At 40.0% G+C, this 12,646-nt stretch overlaps 1 long non-coding RNA gene across 1 annotated transcript in view; it reads left to right on the top strand.

Annotated features, from left to right (window-relative positions):
• The first annotated feature begins 7,585 nt into the window (after window positions 1–7,585).
• LOC134611851 (uncharacterized) overlaps window positions 7,586–12,646 on the top strand; it is a 41,169-nt gene continuing 36,108 nt past the window's right edge. Inside the window, exon 1 of the long non-coding RNA XR_010090913.1 lies at window positions 7,586–7,647. This is a non-coding gene — a long non-coding RNA (uncharacterized LOC134611851). The remainder of the gene's footprint in view (window positions 7,648–12,646) is intronic.

A 12,646-nucleotide genomic window follows, 5' to 3' on the forward strand; every position in this document is an offset into this window, starting at 1 on the left:
ACATTTAATTACACCATGGAAATTTTAAATTTGTAATTCAGCCAGAAACTCATGTAGTAGATAAAAGTACAAGATACGGACAACTCTATTATTCATAACGTGAAACGTTTGCCTTCGTGGCGTTTCCTTACCTCTAGAAGCAGTCAGTGAAGGATAAAGAGAAGGATGGTCACGACTGCTTTTATACTTTTAATTTTGCTAATACAGCATTATCAATTTCTTTATTTGGAAATTAATCTCACAGCTGTAAATGTGTCAACGCTATCGTTTTCCCCTGGTTGACCACTGGATGATACAAGATATCTCTAACACACTACGGCCATATGGAAAACCGGTCTTCTACAAGGTGCCACAAGAAATGTGTTTATGAATGTGCTACTGTGATCCCAATATAGAACTGCGATTTCAAGCAGAACCGAATCGCAATAAAATGTTCTCGTGGATAAAATGGAAATTCTATATATTTCCCATTTAAGATAATTTGAACGGCACTAGATTCTTTGCAGGATATTCATTTCAGCCGTTCTAGAACAGATGCCTCTGTGTTGACAGTTGCTAGACCAACTATTTCTGCCTGCAGGCACTACATGAAGAATGTAATTCCGGTTTCTTATGCAGGTTTGTATTAAAAGTGCTACACTAGAGTATATAAAAAAATAAAAAAAATTATATATATGTATATATGTATATATATAAATATAAAAGCGTTTCAGAGACATTTTGACAAACCACTGGACTGAAGGTCAGATGCTTTTTAAGTGAGATAGCATCATTTTCCTCTAAAACATGTTTCAATGTTTACATTTAAGATTAATGATTAAGGTTAATATTTAGTGATAGTGTAGTATAGTGTAGGAGGTTAAAGGGACACTATAGGCACCAAGACCACTTCAGCTCATTGCAGTGGCCTGGGTGCAGTGTCCCAGGTCCCTTAACCCTACGACAGTAAGTATTGCAGTTCTTGATAAACTGCAATAATTACCTGCTAGGGTTAACTCCACCTCTAGTGGCTGTCTACCAGCCACTAGAGGCACTTCAAGGTCATTAGGTGACTTTTGGTCACCTAACTGACGTTGGATGTCCTCACGCTATGCATGAGGACATCCAGCGTCACCCAAAGCGATTGCCACGCATGCACATTAGGTTCCGCTGTCGGCTGATGAGTTTTTAACCCCTTCTGCACCACCTGGTGACGGGGGGTGAGAGGGAACGGGGCACCTGTAAAATGTGGATGTTTCTGTTAGGGGAGTACTGGAACATACATATCTCAGTGCAATCATAGACTAGTTGAGATCACAGTCCCAGGTAGCAGCGATTCCAGCTGCCAACATTAAAATGCAGCAGCAATGTTACTTCCTATAATTGTAATAAACGTTTTGTTTGGTGAAAATTTTAATATGGATATATACCGTACTTGTCTGGTATCTTTAAAATTAGTGAAAATACCACATTACTGTGACTTTGAAAATCGAGCCTGTTGACGCTGTTGTGGCGATACAGGCACTGTTGTACCTACCTGCATTCAAAAAATAAAGAATTAAAAAAAAATTAAATAAGTGAAAATAAAACATTGGCTAGTAATATTAGATAAAATGCAATTTAAGTAATTACCACTTGTGAACATATAAAATATGTGAACCCTAAGATTAAAGGACCACTCTAGTGCCAGGAAAGCATACTCGTTTTCCTGGCACTAGAGTGCCCTGAGGGTGCCCCCACCCTCAGGGACCCCCTCCCGCCCGGCTCTGGAAAGGGGAAAGGGGTGAAATCTTACCTTTTTCCAGCGCTGGGCGGAGAGATCTCCTCCTGCTCTCCTCCTCCGATCCTCCTCTTCTCCTCCCCGTCGGCTGAATGCGCACGCGCGGCAAGAGCTGCGCGCGCATTCAGCCGGTCACATAGGAAAGCATTCATAATGCTTTCCTATGGACGCTGGCGTGCTCTCACTGTGAAAATCACAGTGAGAAGCACGCAAGCGCCTCTAGCGGCTGTCAATGAGACAGCCACTAGAGGACATAGGGGGAAGGCTTAACCCATTCATAAACATAGCAGTTTCTCTGAAACTGCTATGTTTATGAAAAAATGGGTTAACCCTAGAAGGACCTGGCACCCAGACCACCTCATTAAGCTGAAGTGGTCTGGGTGCCTAGAGTGGTCCTTTAAGTGAAATTAGAACACTAGAATTCCATTTGACTTAATAAATAGGGAACATCTATAGAAATTAATATTGCACCACTCAAAGAGATGTCATACTGCACTAACATAGCTACCACAATTATATTTTATATTTTTAGAGATATGAATAGATATTATTATAAAGCTCCAATAAATTCTGCAGTGCTGTACAACGGGTGCTAACAGACAAGTTTTTGTAACCAGACGAGTTTAACGCAAAAGAGCTTTCATTCTAGAGAGAGTGGGGTAAAATGACACGAAAGGTAAGGGTAGGGTAGAAAGGTAAGTTGCTAGAATAGTTTTTAATGAAGGATTAGTTGTTTTTTCTTTTGGACGACACAGTTTAAGAAGAGGAAGCATGGTGCGAGGAATAAAAGCTAGTAACGGTATAATTGATATGCTGAAGAAATGAGTTTTCAGTGATTATTTGAAGAAATGGAGACTGGGTAAGAGTCTAAAGGAGGGGAAGGGAGTTCCAGAGGAATGGCTCAGCCCTAGAGAAGTCTTGAAGGCGAACATCAGAGGTAAGAGTATGAACAGAGGATAGACGCAGGTCTTCGTCAGAGTGTAGGGGCCAGCATGGACAGGTATTGGGGAGGATAGGTAGGTAGGAGAAGAATTATGTAGAGATTTGTATGCAAGCACCAGAATTTTAAGTTGAGCCCTATATATTATGGGAAGCCAATGTAGGAACTGTCAGAGGTGTGGGAGGTGCGGGCGGACAGGAAGATAAGCCTCGCAGCCGTATACATTATAGACCTTAAAAGGGCAAGTTGGGAACACGTTAGACCACAGAGAAGTGGATTGCAGTAGTCATGGCGAGAGAGGATAGCAGCATGGACCAGCAATTTAGCTGCGTCCAGCATTAAATATTGAGGGAGGAAAGACAATATGTTATGTTTTGGACAAGTTAAGTTTAACTAAGTGAGCAGCTATCCAGTTAGAAATAGCAGAGAAGCATTCGGAGACATGAGTAAAGAGGGATAGTAAAAGATCAGGGGAGGACAGATAGATTTGCGTGTCAACCGCATAAAAATTATATTGGCAGCCAAAAGAGCTGATAAGTTTACTAAGGTATAGAACATTAGGGGACCAAGGACAGAACATTGGGGAACACCAACAAAGAAGGGTTGTGGAGAAGAGGCAGAGGCAGAGCAAGAGCCAGAGAAAGAAACACTGAAAGAGCACTGGGAGAGGTAGGAGGAGAACCAGGAGAGAGCAGTGTCTCATAGACCGAGATTATGGAGGATGAGAAGAAGTTGTTGATGACAACAGGGTCCAAAGCAGCAGACTGGACAAGGAGAATTAGCATAGAGTAGTGACCACTAGATTTTGCAGCAATTGAATTATTGGTTACTTTGGTCAGAGCTGTCTCAACAGAGTGAAAAGTGCGGAATTCCGACTGAGTAGGTCAAGTAGAGAGTTGGATTCAAGGAAATTGGTACACAACTCTCTCAATGATCTTGGAGGCAAACTATAGTAGTGAGATGGGGCGGTAGTTGGGTGGGGAGTTATGGTCAAGTTTGAACTTTTTTTAAATTGGGCTTACGGCTGCATGCTTCAAAGGTGAAGGAAACATGCAAGAGGAGAGGGAGAGATTGAATATTTTAGTGAGGGGCAGAGCAAGCATTAAATACCCATGTATTTATTTCAAAATAAAGCAATTCTAACTTCAGTATGACTTCAAATAAGTTCTTCTTGTGTGTGTGTGTGTGTTTTTTTTAGCAAAGATACAAACTTGATGCACTGTGTGTTAAATATAGATTATTTCCACTGGATTAGTCAAAATATCTCTTAAAATAAATTCTTCCCTCTTATTAGTCAAAGAATCAGTTTACATCAAGCAAAATCAGGCTGAGATTAGATTAGTTTATCATCACTTGAGTTCCTCACGGTTCTTTATTAAATATATATATAAAAAAATTACCTTAAGACACCAGGAACCTGTTAGGTTAATAAGTATGAGTAACTAGGAGCCCCCTTCTATTTGTTTATGTTTATGTTTGTGTTTGTCTATATGTCATATGGCAATAGACATATTACATTCGTAATGAATATACCCGAAAAGCTCATCGACTAAGAATCTGGAACTTGGGGACAAATTATAGAGTTCTGGTAATTCCCTTATATAGTGTTTCTCAACATGTGTTGTTTCAGGACTTAGACTGGACAAAAAAACTCAACATACACCTTTCCATTTCATGTCCACTATTGAAAATGGGTGGAACCTGAAATATGGGAAGTATGAAAGTAGTGGTCATTCTATTGAGGAGGCTAGTTGACCTTTGATAAGATGTTGTGCTGGTCATAACTTTCCATGGAAATTGAATATATTTCCTTTTAAGTCCTGGCACAACCCCAAGCTAACCATGCCTGGATAAACTCTCCCCACCAACCCACATGGATTCATACACTACATATCCATAGCTTAGCAGGTCTCAGTTTAATGAGCTGTTTTACATCCAGATTATCAAGCAAATGTTTTGGCAAACGTTCTCCACTATACAATCCAGGATGCCGTGCCTTTTTAGTTTCTAAAAGAAAATGAGAGTCAAGACCTATCACAAAGCTAATGAAGCTGTAATTTGTAGACTTGAATTTAAGTTTTGTTTATTTTTATTTTTTTGGATTCCGTATTTCTGAATTGACATAGAAACTAATCACAAAAGCAATGGACGAATATGTTCGTTTGATTCATGATTCACAGTTCTCCCATAATGCCAAAAAATAAATGACAGATGCGAAAAAGATGGTTGACAGCTAGTGGAAATCTACAAAAAAATATTATTTATGTAATATATCCTATATAAATATACATTTTTTTGTTTTATTGGTCCTTTGTTCCCTCTGTTATTTACTATCGATTAACTAAATGGCAAATGCACCCCTCAGTGTTCTGCTAAATATATCGATAATATAATATTTATTTTTTGTATATATTAGTACACTGGTTGCCCCATTTTCACACTCTTTTGGTTTGTCTGATTTTGTTTTCTGTTTTTTTTTTTATAGTTAATTTTCTTTAATAAAACAATCACATTTCATGTTTTGCTTTTTGTCAGCAGAATTCTTCTGTTTTGTATGGATTTTTCAATTTCTGTTGTCAAGGACGTCGTAGAGGCCAGATTTTCACATTAACAGATCCTTAAAATAGCTTCAACACTAGCAGCTTTAGCTAGGTCAATTAACTAATTACCTAATTATGACGTCCGGTCCTTTAACCACTTAAGGACACACGACATGTGTGACATGTCATGATTCCCTTTTATTCCAGAAGTTTGGTCCTTAAGGGGTTAAATTAGTTATGCATAAAAATAAAATACATGTTCACAGTCATTTTCAGTTCTCTTTTTTGGTTAATTTTTTTCTCTGATGATTTTACCATTTATTACATTTACAAAATAAGAAGAAATATACGTTATGTTGCTTGGGGAGAAAAAAAAAGGCACAGTTAGAATTGAATGTATATTTTTTTTAATACATTAAATATAAAGGAAAAAGGTGAAAGTTGCATACCCATCACATAATAACTGCCAATCTGACAGTAGCATAACAATTTGTGGAATTGAAATATTTTGAGCACAAATAAAAAGAAATGGGTAAATAAAATTAAAGGAACACTATAGTCACCTAAATTACTTTAGCTAAATAAAGCAGTTTTAGTGTATAGATCATTCCCCTGCAATTTCACTGCTCAATTCACTGTCATTTAGGAGTTAAATCACTTTGTTTCTGTTTATGCAGCCCTAGCCACACCTCCCCTGGCTATGATTGGCAGAGCCTGCATGGAAAAAAACTGGTTTCACTTTCAAACAGATGTAATTTACCTTAAATAATTGTATCTCAATCTCTAAATTGAACTTTAATCACATACAAGAGGCTCTTGCAGGGTCTAGCAAGCTATTAACATAGCAGGGGATAAGAAAATCTTAATTAAACAGAACTTGCAATAAAGAAAGCCTAAATAGGGCTCTCTTTACAGGAAGTGTTTTTGGAAGGCTGTGCAAGTCACATGCAGGGAGGTGTGACTAGGGTTCATAAACAAAGGGATTTAACTCCTAAATGGCAGAGGATTGAGCAGTGAGGCTGCAGGGGCATGTTCTATACACCAAAACTGCTTCATTAAGCTAAAGTTGTTCAGGTGACTATAGTGTCCCTTTAAGGAAAAGGGGAGGCGAGGTAAGGAATATTTTGGTGCAAAGACAACAATGACAAACACCTAAAAAAGCATAAAAAGTAAATACAACACTTTATGCATATCCCGACAATTGTATAACAGATAGAGAGTCGAGAATCGCGTTACAAAGGGGCAAGTTAGGGTGACATGAAAATAAAAAATTGGTTAAAAATCCCATAATGCACTAGGCTTCTGCACAATAATGTTTTAGTTGGTACGAAAGAATCGATCAGTCCAGATTTACCTGCGAAATCTTATTTAGCTAATCAGACTCAACAAGTAAATTCCGAACTGATCAATATGTTTCAACGTAGATTAAAAGGAATTTGATTGGATCGTGCCAGCTAAAAACACTTGTGCACGAGTCTATAATGCAACAAAATTTTATTTAAAATGGCATTTACTATCCAATATCAGCAAAAAATATTGGGAAACATCTCTTCCAGTTACAAATGGTTTATAACGGCCTAATCAGGAGGATGTCTCTATAACGTAAAACTGGGTTAATTAAGAAATGTGAGCACGTACAAATATTCACATTGCTCAACATGTCCACTTTGCTAAACAATAAAAATGTTACTAAATTACTATAATTACTACCGTATTTCTCTTATTATAAGAGATCAATTAAAAATGTAATGATAATTGCACTGGATAAATGTATGCCTAGGCCACTTATATTCTCGGTACATGATGAGCATGCTGCACAATATGGACGCCAAGGATCATTGGACAACATGATAATCTACATAGTTTTTTTGGTGAAAGAATCTTTTTTTTCCGATCGTGTATCTATTTATTTACAATATAATTAAATTTATTTTTTAACAGTCGTTATCCATTTTCTTAGAATAATCTTTCTTGATTTTACTTAATCATTCAGTTACTCAATATTTTTTTTTTTATTAGTTTTTTTATTTTGTGTGAACGAGTTATTACTCTATAAATGAATGAGAAATGATTGTCATAAATATTAACGCATCCACTCCATCTCCTGCCAAGATAACTGCCTGCCCTTATCACTTTCTGGCTTAATGGTTGTTGAGTGTGGTATGCGTGAAGGAAAATTTAAGATGCGTTACCTTCCTCCTCCGTACATTGATGATTCCACCACATGTCCTGATATAACTACCAATCTGATCAACAGAAACATGCAACTTCAACACTTTCTGAAGTGGATCATTATAACATTATATCCCAAATATAAATTTAAATAATGCTGTATCGGCATATCCAGCTGTATTTAAAAAGTCTTGATACACAATGTTAGTTCCCTCGCTGTCTTTGTGCTGCACTGGGTAAGTCTGTTTGAACCCTCCCTAAATGATACATTTCTGATAGTATACATAGAAAACTGACAATGTGTGTTTACAAACATTTATTTGAGAACTTAGGGGTATTTAAAAGTATTTTAATTTACTGCTAAGACATTTCTAAGTGTAATTATTTCTAAGAGCAATTCATTTAGCAAACTTTTTTAATGAAAGTTTATTGGTCAAAGTGATATTGCTTGGAAATCAAACTGTGTAATTTTTAAATCTGTTTAAAATAGAATTTATTATCAATCGGGACAAATTTAGTTTTCAGAATGTGGGGCGCCTGACTCGACCCCCAGAATCTTTCTTCTACTTAGATTGTCATAGAATACAGAGAACTGAGAATAATACAGAGATCCTCCTACAATACAGAGAGCTGAGCATAATACAGAGATCCTCCTACAATACAGAGAGCTGAGCATAATACAGAGATCCTCCTACAATACAGAGAGCTGAGCATAATACAGAGATCCTCATACAATACAGAGAGCTGAGCATAATACAGAGATCCTCCTACAATACAGAGAGCTGAGCATAATACAGAGATCCTCCTACAATACAGAGAGCTGAGCATAATACAGAGATCCTCATACAATACAGAGAGCTGAGCATAATACAGAGATCCTCCTACAATACAGAGAGCTGAGCATAATACAGAGATCCTCCTACAATACAGAGAGCTGAGCATAATACAGAGATCCTCATACAATACAGAGAGCTGAGCATAATACAGAGATCCTCCTACAATACAGAGAGCTGAGCATAATACAGAGATCCTCCTACAATACAGAGAGCTGAGCATAATACAGAGATCCTCCTACAATACAGAGAGCTGAGCATAATACAGATATACTCTCTTCCATCTCTTCCATATCAGCTACCACCATGCCTGTCCCCCCTCCCAGGCTAAAGGTAAAAAGGGAGGGGGGGATTTAATGCCTGCTTAGTTTTTTATTTGTTTATTTACCCCCCTTAGTTTTTTTTATTTGTTTTTTTACCCCCTAGTTTTTTTATTTGTTTATTTACCCCCCTTAGTTTTATTATTTGTTTATTTACCCCCTTTAGTTTTTTTATTTGTTTATTTACCCCCTAGTTTTATTATTTGTTTATTTACCCCCTTAGTTTTATTATTTGTTTATTTACCCTCTAGTTTTATTATTTGTTTATTTACCCCCCTTAGTTTTATTATTTGTTTATTTACCCCCTAGTTTTTTTTTTGATTGCTGATAGTATTTTATTTCATAACAGCTTGCAGCACAAGTTAATACATTACTGGGTTGTATTATCTCGGTTTAATTTTACCAAATATTATTCCGCACGACTGGGACCCAGGCTTACTGTTTATGTTGGGGATGAGGAATGTTAGAGGATATTTAGATGGCGAATATGAAGACGACATTGAGCGATTTAGATGTCCTCTAGAGAACATGTCTCATTGTTTCGGGTCCATGTGAGGTATTGGGTGAGCTCTCCGCTGGCATAGATCTGTCCTCTGGTCTATTGCTGGAGTCGGATGAGAGATCCTGTCAGCATCAGTAAAGGGAGCCTGGTTTCTGTCCATTTCTATATCCTGAATCGTCTCGGGCAACTGGACTTGTGAAGTCTCGCTCAGTAAGAATGCCGCAGCCCCAGAGATTAGAGACATACAGCTAAATATAATGTGGGGCAAAAATACCCAAACATCTTCCAGCAGGATCACCAGAGGAGCCAAAGAGCTTCCCAGACGCATCATAAAGGAACAGAAACCAAGTCTAGTCTGCCTGAGGACTGTCGGGTACAATTCAATAAAGGAACGCAATGGTAAATGCAGCCTCAGAGAATCCCTTGCCCAAGATAGCCATCACAGATCGAGTATTTTCCATCCCGATTGGGTAACCGGTAAGCTTCCTTGAACACATCCTACAGAGAGATGGGGTAACCGGTAAGCTTCCTTGAAAACATCCTACAGAGAGATGGGGTAACCGGTAAGCTTCCTTGAACACATCCTACAGAGAGATGGGGTAACCGGTAAGCTTCCTTGAACACATCCTACAGAGCGATGGGGGTAACCGGTAAGCTTCCTTGAACACATCCTACAGAGCGATGGGGTAACAGGCAAGCTTCCTGGAACACATCCTACTGAGTGAAGAGGTAACCGGTAAGCTTCCTTGAACACATCCTACAGAGCGATGGGGGTAAGCGGTAAGCTTCCTTGAACACATCCTACAGAGTGATGGGGTAACAGGCAAGCTTCCTTGAACACATCCTACTGAGCGAAGAGGTAACCGGTAAGCTTCCTTGAACACATCCTACTGAGCGAAGAGGTAACCGGTAAGCTTCCTTGAACACATCCTACAGAGTGATGGGGTAACCGGTAAGCTTTCTTGAACACATCCTACAGAGCGATGGGGTAACCGGCAAGCTTCCTTGAACACATCCTACAGAGCGATGGGGGTAACCGGTAAGCTTCCTTGAACACATCCTACAGAGCGATGGGGGTAACCGGTAAGCTTCCTTGAGCACATCCTGCAGAGTGATGGGGTAACAGGCAAGCTTCCTTGAACACATCCTACTGAGCGAAGAGGTAACCGGTAAGCTTCCTTGAACACATCCTACAGAGCGATGGGGGTAACCGGTAAGCTTTCTTGAACACATCCTACAGAGCGATGGGGTAACAGGCAAGCTTCCTTGAACACATCCTACAGAGCGATGGGGGTAACCGGTAAGCTTCCTTGAACACATCCTACAGAGCGATGGGGGTAACCGGTAAGCTTCCTTGAACACATCCTACTGAGCGAAGAGGTAACCGGTAAGCTTCCTTGAACACATCCTACAGAGAGATGGGGTAACCGGTAAGCTTTCTTGAACACATCCTACAGAGCGATGGGGGTAACCGGTAAGCTTCCTTGAACACATCCTACAGAGCGATGGGGTAACCGGTAAGCTTCCTTGAACACATCCTACAGAGCGATGGGGGTAACCGGTAAGCTTTCTTGAACACATCCTACAGAGCGATGGGGGTAACCGGTAAGCTTCCTTGAACACATCCTACAGAGCGATGGGGTAACAGGCAAGCTTCCTTGAACACATCCTACAGAGTGATGGGGTAACCGGTAAGCTTCCTTGAACACATCCTACAGAGTGATGGGGTAACCGGTAAGCTTTCTTGAACACATCCTACAGAGCGATGGGGGTAACCGGTAAGCTTCCTTGAACACATCCTACAGAGCGATGGGGGTAACCGGTAAGCTTCCTTGAACACATCCTACTGAGCGAAGAGGTAACCGGTAAGCTTCCTTGAACACATCCTACAGAGTGATGGGGTAACCGGTAAGCTTCCTTGAACACATCCTACTGAGCGAAGAGGTAACCGGTAAGCTTCCTTGAACACATCCTACAGAGTGATGGGGTAACCGGTAAGCTTCCTTGAACACATCCTACAGAGCGATGGGGATAACCGGTAAGCTTCCTTGAACACATCCTACAGAGCGATGGGGGTAACCGGTAAGCTTCCTTGAACACATCCTACTGAGCGAAGAGGTAACCGGTAAGCTTCCTTGAACACATCCTACAGAGCGATGGGGTAACAGAGATACCTATACAATACACAGAGCTGGGCACAATACAGAGATACCTATACAATACACATAGCTGGGCACAATACAGAGATACCTATACAATACACATAGCTGGACACAATACAGAGATACCTATACAATACACAGAGCTGGGCACAATACAGAGATACCTATACAATACACAGAGCTGGGCACAATACAAAGATACCTATACAATACACATAGCTGGACACAATACAGAGATACCTATACAATACACAGAGCTGGGCACAATACAGAGATACCTATACAATACACAGAGCTGGGCACAATACAAAGATACCTATACAATACACATAGCTGGACACAATACAGAGATACCTATACAATACACAGAGCTGGGCACAATACAGAGATACCTATACAATACACATAGCTGGACACAATACAGAGATACATATACAATACACATAGCTGGGCACAATACAGAGATAACTATACAATACACATAGCTGGGCACAATACAGAGATACCTATACAATACACAGAGCTGGGCACAATACAGGGATACCTATACAATACACAGAGCTGGGCACAATACAGAGATACCTATACAAGACACATAGCTCGGCACAATACAGAGATACCTATACAATACACATAGCTGGACACAATACAGAGATACCTATACAATACACATAGCTGGGCACAATACAGAGATACCTATACAATACACAGAGCTGGGCACAATACAGAGATACCTATACAATACACATAGCTGGGCCAGGGGTGTATCCTGGTTTTGTGCTGCCCTAGGCAGGACAAAACTCAGGCGCCCCCCTCACCCCCAACCCCCCCCCCCCCTGCCACCCCCACCCAACCCTTCCCCCGCCTTCTAAATACACACACACTGACAGATACGCATCCATTAGCTAACTGTTAGCTAATGGATGCGTATCTGTCAGTGTGTGTGTGTGAGTGTATGAGTGTGTCTGTTAGTGAGTGTGTCTGTTAGTGAGTGTGTCTGTTAGTGAGTGTGTCTGTTAGTGAGTGTGTCTGTTAGTGAGTGTGTCTGTTAGTGAGTGTGTCTGTTAGTGTGTGTATGTCAGTGTGTGTGAGTGTCTGTTAGTGAGTGTGTCTGTTAGCTGCTAACAGACACACTCACACACTCACTAACAGACACACTCACACACACTGACATACACACACTAACAGACACACACAGTCAGACACACACACACACACTCTAACAGACACACTCACTAACAGACACACTCACTAACAGACACACTCACTAACAGACACACTCACTAACAGACACACTCACACTCACTAACAGACACACTCACATACAGACACACTCTCACACACACACACACTCTAACAGACAAACAGACACACTCACACTCACCAACAGACACACATTAACAGACACACTCACACAC

Source organism: Pelobates fuscus, chromosome 5 (genome assembly GCF_036172605.1).
Source record: "Pelobates fuscus isolate aPelFus1 chromosome 5, aPelFus1.pri, whole genome shotgun sequence".
Taxonomy (NCBI): domain Eukaryota; kingdom Metazoa; phylum Chordata; class Amphibia; order Anura; family Pelobatidae; genus Pelobates; species Pelobates fuscus.